This window comes from Bombus fervidus, chromosome 5 (assembly GCF_041682495.2).
Source record: "Bombus fervidus isolate BK054 chromosome 5, iyBomFerv1, whole genome shotgun sequence".
Lineage (NCBI taxonomy): Eukaryota > Metazoa > Arthropoda > Insecta > Hymenoptera > Apidae > Bombus > Bombus fervidus.
This window is the reverse complement of record NC_091521.1, coordinates 14,743,808-14,754,630: the sequence shown is the minus strand read 5'-3', so window position 1 is coordinate 14,754,630 and position 10,823 is coordinate 14,743,808.

The window sequence follows — 10,823 nt, the reverse complement described above, 5'->3', positions numbered from 1 at the left end:
AAGATAAGGATCCGAAAGATTAATCGCGGCTCTTCTGATGGACGTTAAAAAGCAAATGTATCGTCGTTTATCGCGCGATTAATAGGACGAGAGAATTGGAAACCAGGACGCAGAGGTGAATGATCATTGAACTGGCGCAAAAGCGGCCCAATCGACATATAGCGCGTCGCCGTAGCGAGATCGATGTATCTTCTTGCTCGCGCAATCCATCAATCGGCCGCTGAAGACAATGGACAGATACCCTTCGTATTAGCTTCCTATCTTCAATACGGCCCTTTCTCCGGTATTATAACGTCACTCAGGATTTCCGGGTCGTTTCATCGCTATCCGGTCGATGATAATCCTTACCCATTACGCATGCAGAGGTTCCTTTCAATTCTATACTGTGCTATCTCTCTCTCTCTCTCTCTCTCTCTCTCTTCGTGTTTCAAACACCTGCTCGACTCTCAACGTCGGCAAGTTTCTGTGTCTTCTATCTGTCCAGTATCCTCTTTGTTGTTTTCTCAAAGATTGCCGACGAGTTCCTGTGGATGCGCACGTGTCTCTAAACCGATCCACTTTTACAGCCAGCCTGTACAATTATATTACGTATGCAACATTGCCATTTGCATCTGCTCTGCGCGTACAGTTTCCCCAGTAGAAATAGTCGGTACATGCTGAAGCAAGGAGAATACTTATCGGCACATGACCAACGACCGACCAGTTACGTTACTACAGACATTACGTTTCTTGTTAGCATTTGCACGCTTAACCTGCTAATCTCTTAGTCTATTACTTTATTCTCCACCTCTCCTAGACTTCTATTTTTTGCTTCTCTAATTTTATGACTTGCCCAAATTTTTTCTTCGTCATTCTTTACGCTTTAGATTATTCGAGTGGTCTTTTGCTCTTTTAGCCAGCGCTCGCCATTACCGTCGGGTTTTTCTCGCCTTACAATGACTATTTAACAAGACATTTTCTCGAGTGTCGTTTGCCAGAGTATTTACCATCCCGAAGCTACCAGTTAAAACTTCCACTTAGAGAATATTCTTTTGCATGGCAGAGAGTTTGCAGGGTAGAGATCTTCGAAACCAAACTCCGCCGTTGTAATCGCTTACACGAACACCACTTACAAACTCCAAACCATGGAGTCCTATGATGTACTTGTACGCGGTTAATCGTTGTGTGGTTAACAATACGTTTACCCGAAATGCCCTGGAGTCTATTTACTGGAAATGGGCTCGTATCATGAAATATTCCAAGAATGCTTTCGCTCTTATGGTTTAAGGAGGGGAGAGAGAATAGACGCAATCTAAGTTTGTACCAGCACGAGCTCAGAAAAAGTTCCCCGTTAACTGTTTGGCTTTACGAGAACGATGTTGGCTCTTATCCGGAATTTCCGAGCGTTCATTCGATTTTTGGAAAACGCTCGTTTCAAGCGTGTTAACGGCAAGTGTCGTGTTATAGTTAATTTAAATTGTTTCGACGGCAGTGAATCGCGAAACATCGCTAGCAGAAGATCATCGATTCTTCGAGCCTGAATGTACAGGAATTTTGACTTGGTAATTCGATCTTAATTAGAAGCATAGTAGGGTGAGCATTTCCAATGCGATCATTCCGATGTCAGTCCTTTAAGCAATTTCTGTAATTAAGTAACTCCAAGCGAGCTGTAAGTCGAAGAGTAGCTAACCGGATTTCAAACGCTACTAATTATTAATCGGGCCACTGACAGCTAATTAACAACGTGCCGAATGATTAAACGATGCCAGTCTTAAATTCGACGATTAACTGCTCGATTTCCAAGAAAACACGCAAAGTCCGGGTGACGTCCTTGCGTAACTATCTGAGACAATCGGTGTAGCCGTAAAGCGAAAGAGCCGCTTGAAAACAGGCAAGAGGCGAAAGAGATGAAAAAGTAGTAGAATTCGTCACGGTAGACGCGCGTATACACGCGGCATGAATTCAGACGAATGAAATAGTGGACTCGTAATGCTGGCCACAGAACGAGGGAGCCTGAAATTACAACGTAGATTCGTTGTCGTTGCCTCGAAACGACTGGGGAGGCGGAAAAAGCGCTAAAGAATAAAGAGGAAAGGGAAGAAGGAGACACGACACCAGTTAGCTACTACGCGTACGTAAATGGTGTAGGAACAAGAAGCCGGTGTGACTGCAGCTAACCAGACGAAGAAAAAAAAAAAAAAAAAAAAGAAAGGAGAAGTGCAGAAGAGCTAAGCACTCCATTTAATCTACCGTGTTGCATAAATGCATAATCTCCGCAACCTCAAACCGGCAGGTAACAGATGCTTCTTCCCGCTTTGGTGTCTCGTTTCTGAACTTAGTCGTGTCTGCGGTTTACGTTGTTCAAAAGAAGATTTGTTAAAAGGAGAAGAGACCGTCAAAGAAATCCGCTTCATACGGCCCATCACCTTTGTACGAAACATCTATTCCTCCTCCGTTTTTATATTGCACGGTGTAGTAACAGCTTAAAATATCTTTAATTTAAACGGTTTTAGAAATACTCTTATCTTTATTTCAATAAAATTCATAAAACGATAAAGAACGTTATATCGCCATCTCCCGTTATTTCGTCGACGAATTTCTGATTCACCCTTCGAGCTACGATTTCTCGCATGATATCTCGATAAGGTAATTCGCGTGAAACGTTATTATACCGAACTCCCAGCAGTCCATCGTACACCAGCAATGCTCGATGTCGATGCTGTTCACGTTGGACCGATTTCGAGTAATGACGCATTAAGTTCTCCCATTGTCAATAATTAGGACAATGCGCTCTGTGATAATCCAATAACGTTCACTCAATTACGCGCAAGATCCCTTAATCTACTATTTGCGGTTATCATGCGATCGCGACGAACACGAGAAACCGTCGATCTTCGACGGCTGCAAAATCTACTGCTCTTTGTGTTTATCTTCTGCATACAGAACATCTTCTTAGTATAATACCCAAATAAATTGTAATTCGTATTAGGTTTGGACGTGTAACGACTATACCTATTCTGCAACGAACATTATTGCGTTTGTGGATCTCCATCATTATCCTGAATCGTAACTAACTAAAGCACGGTGTTTCGTAGAATCGACGAGAGAGAGAGAGAGAGAGAGAGAGAGAGAGAGAGAGAGAGAAAGCGAGCGTACGCGAGATTGCGAGAAACCCGTACTGGGCTAGTTGCAGGTCAATTTAATCCTGGACGGTAGTTCGAGTCCACTTAAGCACCTGGTAAATAGATTCCGATCGAGTAGTACCTATCCTGGATCCCTGCAGACATTCGATTCTCTCCGCTCTACTCTCGATCACTCGCTCTTATACTCCCGCTATCCTTCTCTCTTCTCAAACTATCTATTTGGAATTGTCCGCCATCGGCCCTACCTCGCCGTCTCCTTTCTTTCGCGTTTATCCTGTATTCGTTAAAGACAAAACGAAGAGTATTTCGAGTACAGTCGAGTTAGCATTCAAATCAATATCCATTCATCCTCGTCGTCTCGATAATTCTGCTCGGTTATCTGAAATAAAGTCGATATAATCATAAAAAGAAAAAGGGCTGATAGTTCAACGGTGTGATCCAGACGCGATTCGAAATGAAAGGAAATCGAGAAAACAGAGTGGTGGGAACGTTGTACGGGGCAAGCACTAATGTTCGTCCTTCGTGATTTAACTTGAGAGTATTTTTTCAATTTCAACAGCGCCCGCTCGTAAAAGATATTTCCATTTTGAAATAAATGTAACGATTAACCGGCTATTCGGTGTAAACGCTAAGATGGATAAAGGATAACTAAGAAGTTGGTCGATGCTTTGATCTTTATTTCTATAGGAATAAAGCGAGAGGGAGAAACGAAACATTGACCTATTCTCGTTGATTGAGAAAACCTTCATGGTAATTGCCATACGTGCAAGCGTGCAACTATTCCGGACCAAGTTGAGTAATCTCTATAGGAATTTGCGACTTTCATTAACATTTTAATTACTAATGAAAAGCTTTTAATTAATAGAGCTATTTGTACGGAACGTTATTATTAATGTTATTAGTCGAGCTTTTGTGAAAATTTGTGTAATCCGAATTACTTTTGCAGCTATTAATGCTTGCTTTGCGATGTTGGGAATTTTAACGAATACTTTCCTCGATGACGAGTCGATGCGGATCAGTTCTAGTGAAAACTTAATCGATATTTTACAACCGAGGAAACGTAGAACGACGTAGAACGACGTAGAATTTACGAATGAGCGTTCATAAAAGAAATTGAGCGTAAGATAGAAAGAGTTCCGTGCTTTGGTGAAACGTCCGTCACCAGGACGGATAAAAATCTTGCGAACGAAAAGCGATGGCATGATTCGATTGGACGACAGCTGCCAGCCGACGCGACTTCTCTCTAAAGATAATTACGTTTGCGTCAACGTGCGATTCTTTTTCGCGACGCGGTTCCCTCGAGGGTACGTCGATCGGGTGCGGTCGTGCCGTTGTCGTCATCGTCTTCGTTCTCGAAGTCGTCGCGTCGTCGTCGTCAAAAATAGCCACGTAATTGACCGATTTCTCGTAAACTACTGACATGTCAAGCTTGAAGCATATTTTGCTATTTTCTGGTTCGTTACGTCGACCTTTCGATACATTTTCGTGCAACACACGAGACATTCATGGCTGTTCGTTTTTCGGTTCAATTCATTACTTCGACGAATAACGATGACGTTAGACAGATCAGTCCTTTGTTCTTTTTACAACACGTGTACAAAGTATATCGACGTATTTCAACTCTGGAAAAGATTTCCCTGTAAACAGGTGTATTTGAAAGAGTTCATTTCTTTGACATCGTTCCGAAGATGATCAGACATACACATATCGATTAGTGCACAGTGGCTGAACATTCATTCACTGCCACGTAGGTGGCAGCCGCGCGATAATACAAAGGCGACATCTCCTTGATGACACGCCCATGTTGCGGCGACGACCACCGAAACTATCCAGAGGAATCGAAGGATTCGCAGAGTATCGGCAGTGAAAAGTTTACTTACGGAGGGGCAACGCAAAGCTGCGGATAATCTCAACTTTCCTCGACGGGAAAAATTCTGAGATTAAAATTTAATTAACATCGTAACGCCTCGTCGGATCGTAGATGAAGCGTAATTAAAGAGCAACGATGGGACTAAGCAGTCTACTGGCAAGTATTGCGAAATGGCAGTTTTTAGAATGTCAAACGCATAATGAAAAGTATCTATTCTGCAACGAATTGAGCAAAACATTTGGAAGAACGTGACAAATACGAAAGCAATAGGGTCCTTTAAAAAAAGAAAGAACGTGACCGTATCTTGATACGGATTCCAGAAAGGAAAGACAGGGGCGTTTAAACTCCACTTTGGGTTCTTTCGGTGACCCTTGGTGTGCTGCATCGAGTTAAAGCAAGGAAATCGTGAGAGTTACGATTGCCACGGATAAATAAATGCAACGGAGTGTCTGTGCACACGATGGACCTCGAAACGGAACTACTTCCACCGATCCTACCGGTTTCTCCATTCCTTTGTTTCTCAGGCTTGTTTATCGAGACATTGGATGGGAGAGGGCCGACTCTCTAACTTTGCTTCTTTTCTATCCGTTTTTCTCTGACGCGGCCCAGCGCGCGGCAGGAATGTTTCTTCAGATCGTCGCATTTTTCTTCCGTCTCGGTTGCATCGGTCGTGCTCTTCTCTCTCCTATCCTCCTCATTCCCCGTCTTTTTCCTTTTACGTTCCTTTCTCCGATTTCTATACACTCTTTGTTGTTTTCGTTGCACCGGATGTACCACAGTTCACAATCACTCTCCGACTTCCTTCGTTCGTTCTCTGATTATTGATCTTACTCTTTCCACTTTCTTTCGTTCTGTTCACGAGACTCTGAGCCGAAGGTGTTCGCAACGAATCGCTATTTTTCTCTTCTCGAGTCCTCTTTCCTCTGCTTTTGCTTTTCATATAATCAAATTAGATTCCAAAATAATGCAGGAATATTTCGGTTGCACGTTCGAAGCTTTTTCACAGGTAAAATACAGCGCCAGCCAATCTCTTTCAACCGTGTTTCCGTATCTTATGAATTTCCGAACAATTCTTGAACGAGTTCGCTATATTTTAAGCTTACGAACTTCTAAAGGCAATACGACTTCGGTTAATTGCGAATTTCGTCGTTTTATTTCATTGTTCGCGTTTGGGACAATTCAAGCATTCCAAATTTCTAAAGGCAATAGCTGTCAATCGCAGCCGCGTGTCTCTCGATCTATGAATACGGACGTAGCGAGGTAACTCAATATTTGCGAAAATGTTCGTTCGGTATATTTTAGTTCGGCCGTGCGGTTTTCCACGGAAAGCTCGTAATCCCGTACACACACATGCCTTACTGTCTTCGGCGTGGATACTCGCAAGTTCAATCGATATCAATGGAATCTTCACGGCCATCGAATATTCCGAATAATTGGATTAGGCGAGCCGAGAATCCTTGCGAAAAGATTCTTCCGTTTTGTCTCAAACGATTATATGATGCACAGCGCTGTTCGTGCTAGCCGATTTCCATTGTAAATTGTCAGAGTGCTGAAAAGTTTTGCATACTTGACGAGCGATTCCTGCTTCCGCACCTGACACAATTTCTCTTATGGATATGTGTTCGATATGTGTGAATATTGAAAAAAAAAAAAAAAAGAAAACAGTAGCAGTATACGCTTCCGCGATAGAACTTAGTCTTACGACAGGTGTTTTTATCGTAATTAGTGCCTTGGAGTACTGATACGTACAATCATTTTGATCCGTTTAATTATTAATTAGAGAGCTAGGATCATCTTTCATCTGGCCAAGCGTAGATACATTATGTCTGTCCTACTAATACTTGGCGCAATTTGATAAACGATCTCGATAAAGTTACTCGATCACTTCGAGATATCGTAGTTAGATAGACGGCTGGTTGAATTTATTCTACAGGTGGAAATAGATATATCACAAAAATATTCTTCCAGTTTCTTTCCGTGTTTCCAACACCCTCGTCCATCTTTCGTGTCCGTGCTTCATTTCATTCCCGCCTCAGATAGAAACGATAACGTGAATCACGACGATTGATGTTTCCTTTTGATGTTCCTTATAGTTTATTCCAGTTGATCCCTATGCCGATTTTCGATGTCAACCTATTTATTTTTCGACGTTAATGTAAAATACTTATATGCCTACAAGCACGCGATCTTTCCAATTCTTCTGCATATTCAAAAGTTTCATCAACGAAACTCGATAGCCGTGCTGGATTTACCGCACGAAAATCATCAAACTTTGCGTGTAGAAATTTATCTTCACCAAACGACGTAAATCCTATCCATCTGCTTTCGAGCTGAATAATTCTCGCTGACGCGTTTATAATTAGAAATCCTCACGAGAGAAACTAATCGGTCCTTTGATGTAAAGAATCCTTTTAAAACTTTAACGAACGCTAGCTGCGCTCCTTCAAATACGGCTACGAGTTAACGATTTATACTTCGATACTATGGGACTCGATATTCTTCGTTGACAAATCACCGGATCGGCCGAACTTTCCCAAACTCAGTTCAACGCAAACGAACGAGGACACTACTGGCACTGGTCAATTGGAAACTGATCTCGTACGTTGCTTCTTGTAGCTGGAAAGTAGGATCACGATTGATATAGGTACCTGTTTTAGAAAAAGTGGCTCCCTCGTTTTCTACCGACAGTGTAAAAAAGTCTGAAACGGCAGTAGAAAGACAATTCTTTTTGTTCGATTTAATCAAATCCATGGAATAGTTTTTTTTTTTTTTTTTACATCGGAGAATCGATAGCTTTATCAGGAAAGAGCCTTAACAATTGAACGGAGAGTAATGTAAAGACGTTGCGTTTAATAAGGTATCAGAAATTGAGAGAAGATTAAACGAAAGTAGTAGAAAGCACGGTAATAATTTTTTAAATAACACGTGCTTTTTCTTAGTCGAATGACAATTCGACAAGCTGTCTCACGGTTTCGGTGTACTTATTCTCCGATTCCGTGGCTCTGGAACATGAGAATTTACGATTTTACGAATTTACGACCGTTCAATTTCCAACGTTTTACGTTTCTTATTCTAAATTCACGTTGTCCTGCACGCTCGTTCGTCTCGTTCGTTATCTTTATTAATTAAAAGCCAGAAGAATGATGTAATCGAAGAAAAGTCGAAAAGAAAAAGAACCATTAAGGATCTAATATATAACAATAATAACGATATAATCGAAACATCGGAAAAAGCAACCAGAGCTTCGCTCGAAATTCCAATCCGATTTGATTTATTTGCGACGCTGTTAGCAGGGATACTAATATTGTACAATGTACATATATGTTTTAAGTCTATCGACGAATTCTAGATAGTTATGCACGTTCGTTATTGATATTTTTTAGCGAAAACGCGGTGCTCGATGCTCCGATGATTCGTTTACGCAACAGGAAACAGAAAGCGTCGGAGATGGGTCGTTAGAGAAAGTTAACGAAAAAGGAAGATCAATTTTTCATGCAGCACCGATTGTGCGTTGGAAATCCAGAACACGGTTTCACTGGACGCGATTTTCCTAATATCGTTGACGACAAACAACTTTCCATCGTTTCGATCTTTCGTCTTGAGACATATTTACCTCGATATCTTTTTATAAATGTCGAAAATTGTTGGCTTTAATTGTTTGTATGAATCGTTGATTACGACATTAGCGAGATTTGCAAGGTACGAAAGCGTCTTTTGTCTATGAGAAGAAACGGGCAACGGACGAGAAGCAAATGGTTAGACTGTCGTCGCAGCGAGTGAATCTGGCCGACAATGAATCGGTCTGCCTGAAAAACGGAATTACTTATTCACAAGACCGAGAAGCCCTTCCTTGAGACAAGAAATCGGTAGCAACGTTGGTGGCAACGGTCCTGCGATAAAAGTCTCTCGGACCAAAGAGCAGCCAGCAGGAGAGCACTTGGCTCTCGTCCAATGTTTGTTGACTGGAAATTTAGCAGCCGGCGATTGTTTTGGCTAGGTGCCATTATATCGTACGTGGAACGCGAATCGCGCGACAAGGAGTCGCGTAATGTGGCCACACCGCCGTCGCGTCGTGCAACTGATGCGACGGAAAACCGGTTATTTACCATCTTCTCCCTCCTTTAATAACGATTCAAGCGTTATCCTCGCAAGGGCTTGGAACGTCTTGACGTTGGTCAAACGCATTTTACGAAGCATAGATTTCAATAAGATTGAGATCATGCGTTGGGAAAGAACGGAAAAGAAAATAGAAGAAACGTCTTCGTTGTTAGCTTCATTTCTCTCTGATTCGATTGGAACTCGTTTGATCTCGTGCATCGTTTTCGATCGCTTTGTATTTGAACGATTATCATCGTTGGAACGGACATTGCGTCACGTTGAAGCGAAGCACGTTCTTTCAGATCATTGTCTCTTTTTCCTCGTAGCTCGATGAATACTATGGGAGCGAGCTCGTACCGATGAATTTCACCATAAATAATAAGAACACTGGGGGAAGACGGCGTCTGTCGGTATTAGAGATCGTACGAGGCGAAGAATAATGGCGGGAAAGAATGGAGGAGAGTAGAAAATGAACGAGCGAGCTTATAGAAGTAGATGTTGGTACGAAGAGCGGCAAGAGGAGGGTTCGCCCGTACTGATTTCTATTTGACTTGCCGCTTCGGTCCTTTTTACCGGCCAGCCCTCCGTACACGTTGTGTGCCTTGCCTTTTGAACAAGAAACAGGGGAAAATAATTCGTTGGATGGATCTCTGCAAGTGCTCCCTTTGCGCTTCTTGCGTGAACTCGCGATATCGTCACTTTTAATTACTTTCGTCTGCATTTGTTATCCTTTGCGCGAACTCGTACCAACTCTAACGTCCTTTGTAACGTCAGATAGAAATCACACCTTCTTCGCCTTTCATAAGACAATATCTTTCAGTTCCTTGTTCAAAGCGCCCTTTGCGCTCGCTATCGAGTTACCGAATGGTCCTTTTGGTAAATTGAAATCCATTAGTAATTTACCGACGTTGTATGTGCTTCGCGTCACAAGCTTCGATGTAGCAAATCTTCATGAACCGGAGCTCTCTCGGATGTTGCTGGATGATTATACAAATAGTTGGGATAATGCAAGAGTAACAGTGGCAGAAGTAACACACGCAAGCGAACTGGAACAAAATCTCTCGTCGGCGCGGTATAGCGCGGTACGAGGGTGCGATTAAGCTTCGTCCTCGTTGGCGTGTAGCTACACATCTCGTCGATTCGCTTTACTGCAAGTTAACGTGTGCGAGCGGTACGTTCCAGGCAAATATTTACTTTTCGCGAGCGAGACGGAGAAAGAAGGGCTTGCTCGTTAAACAAACCAGTCGGTCGGTAATGAGTAGGTACGTTCCGTTTAAATTTTCGTGTAACATTTTTAACGAACGTTCAGTAAACGCGTCGTCTCTGGCGAAACATCGCGTCGTTCAGCTATTCCAGACGATCGATAGAAGATACGCGAACGATTCCGCTAGCTTGGCATCCTTTGTCAAAATTAGGGCATAGACAACGCACGAATGCAATAAGACGACAATTATATCGAGCGAATATTCCGCAACATATTGGGGATTCCTGCTAATCCAATGCGCATGTTGCGACATACGTCAGCATCGGTTGATGTACCGTGACTGTTACTCCACGCGTATCCTCGCGTTTAGTCGTGTACATTTGTACACGCGTGTACGGCGCGCGTGCCTACGTGGAACGCATCTGTGGCATTTCCGTTGTTCTCGTTACGCTGCTAGCAGTTGCTTGTAAATGTGCGCAACTACCGTTTGTACGGACCTGGTGTAAACTGCCTTTCCATTAAGACGCGT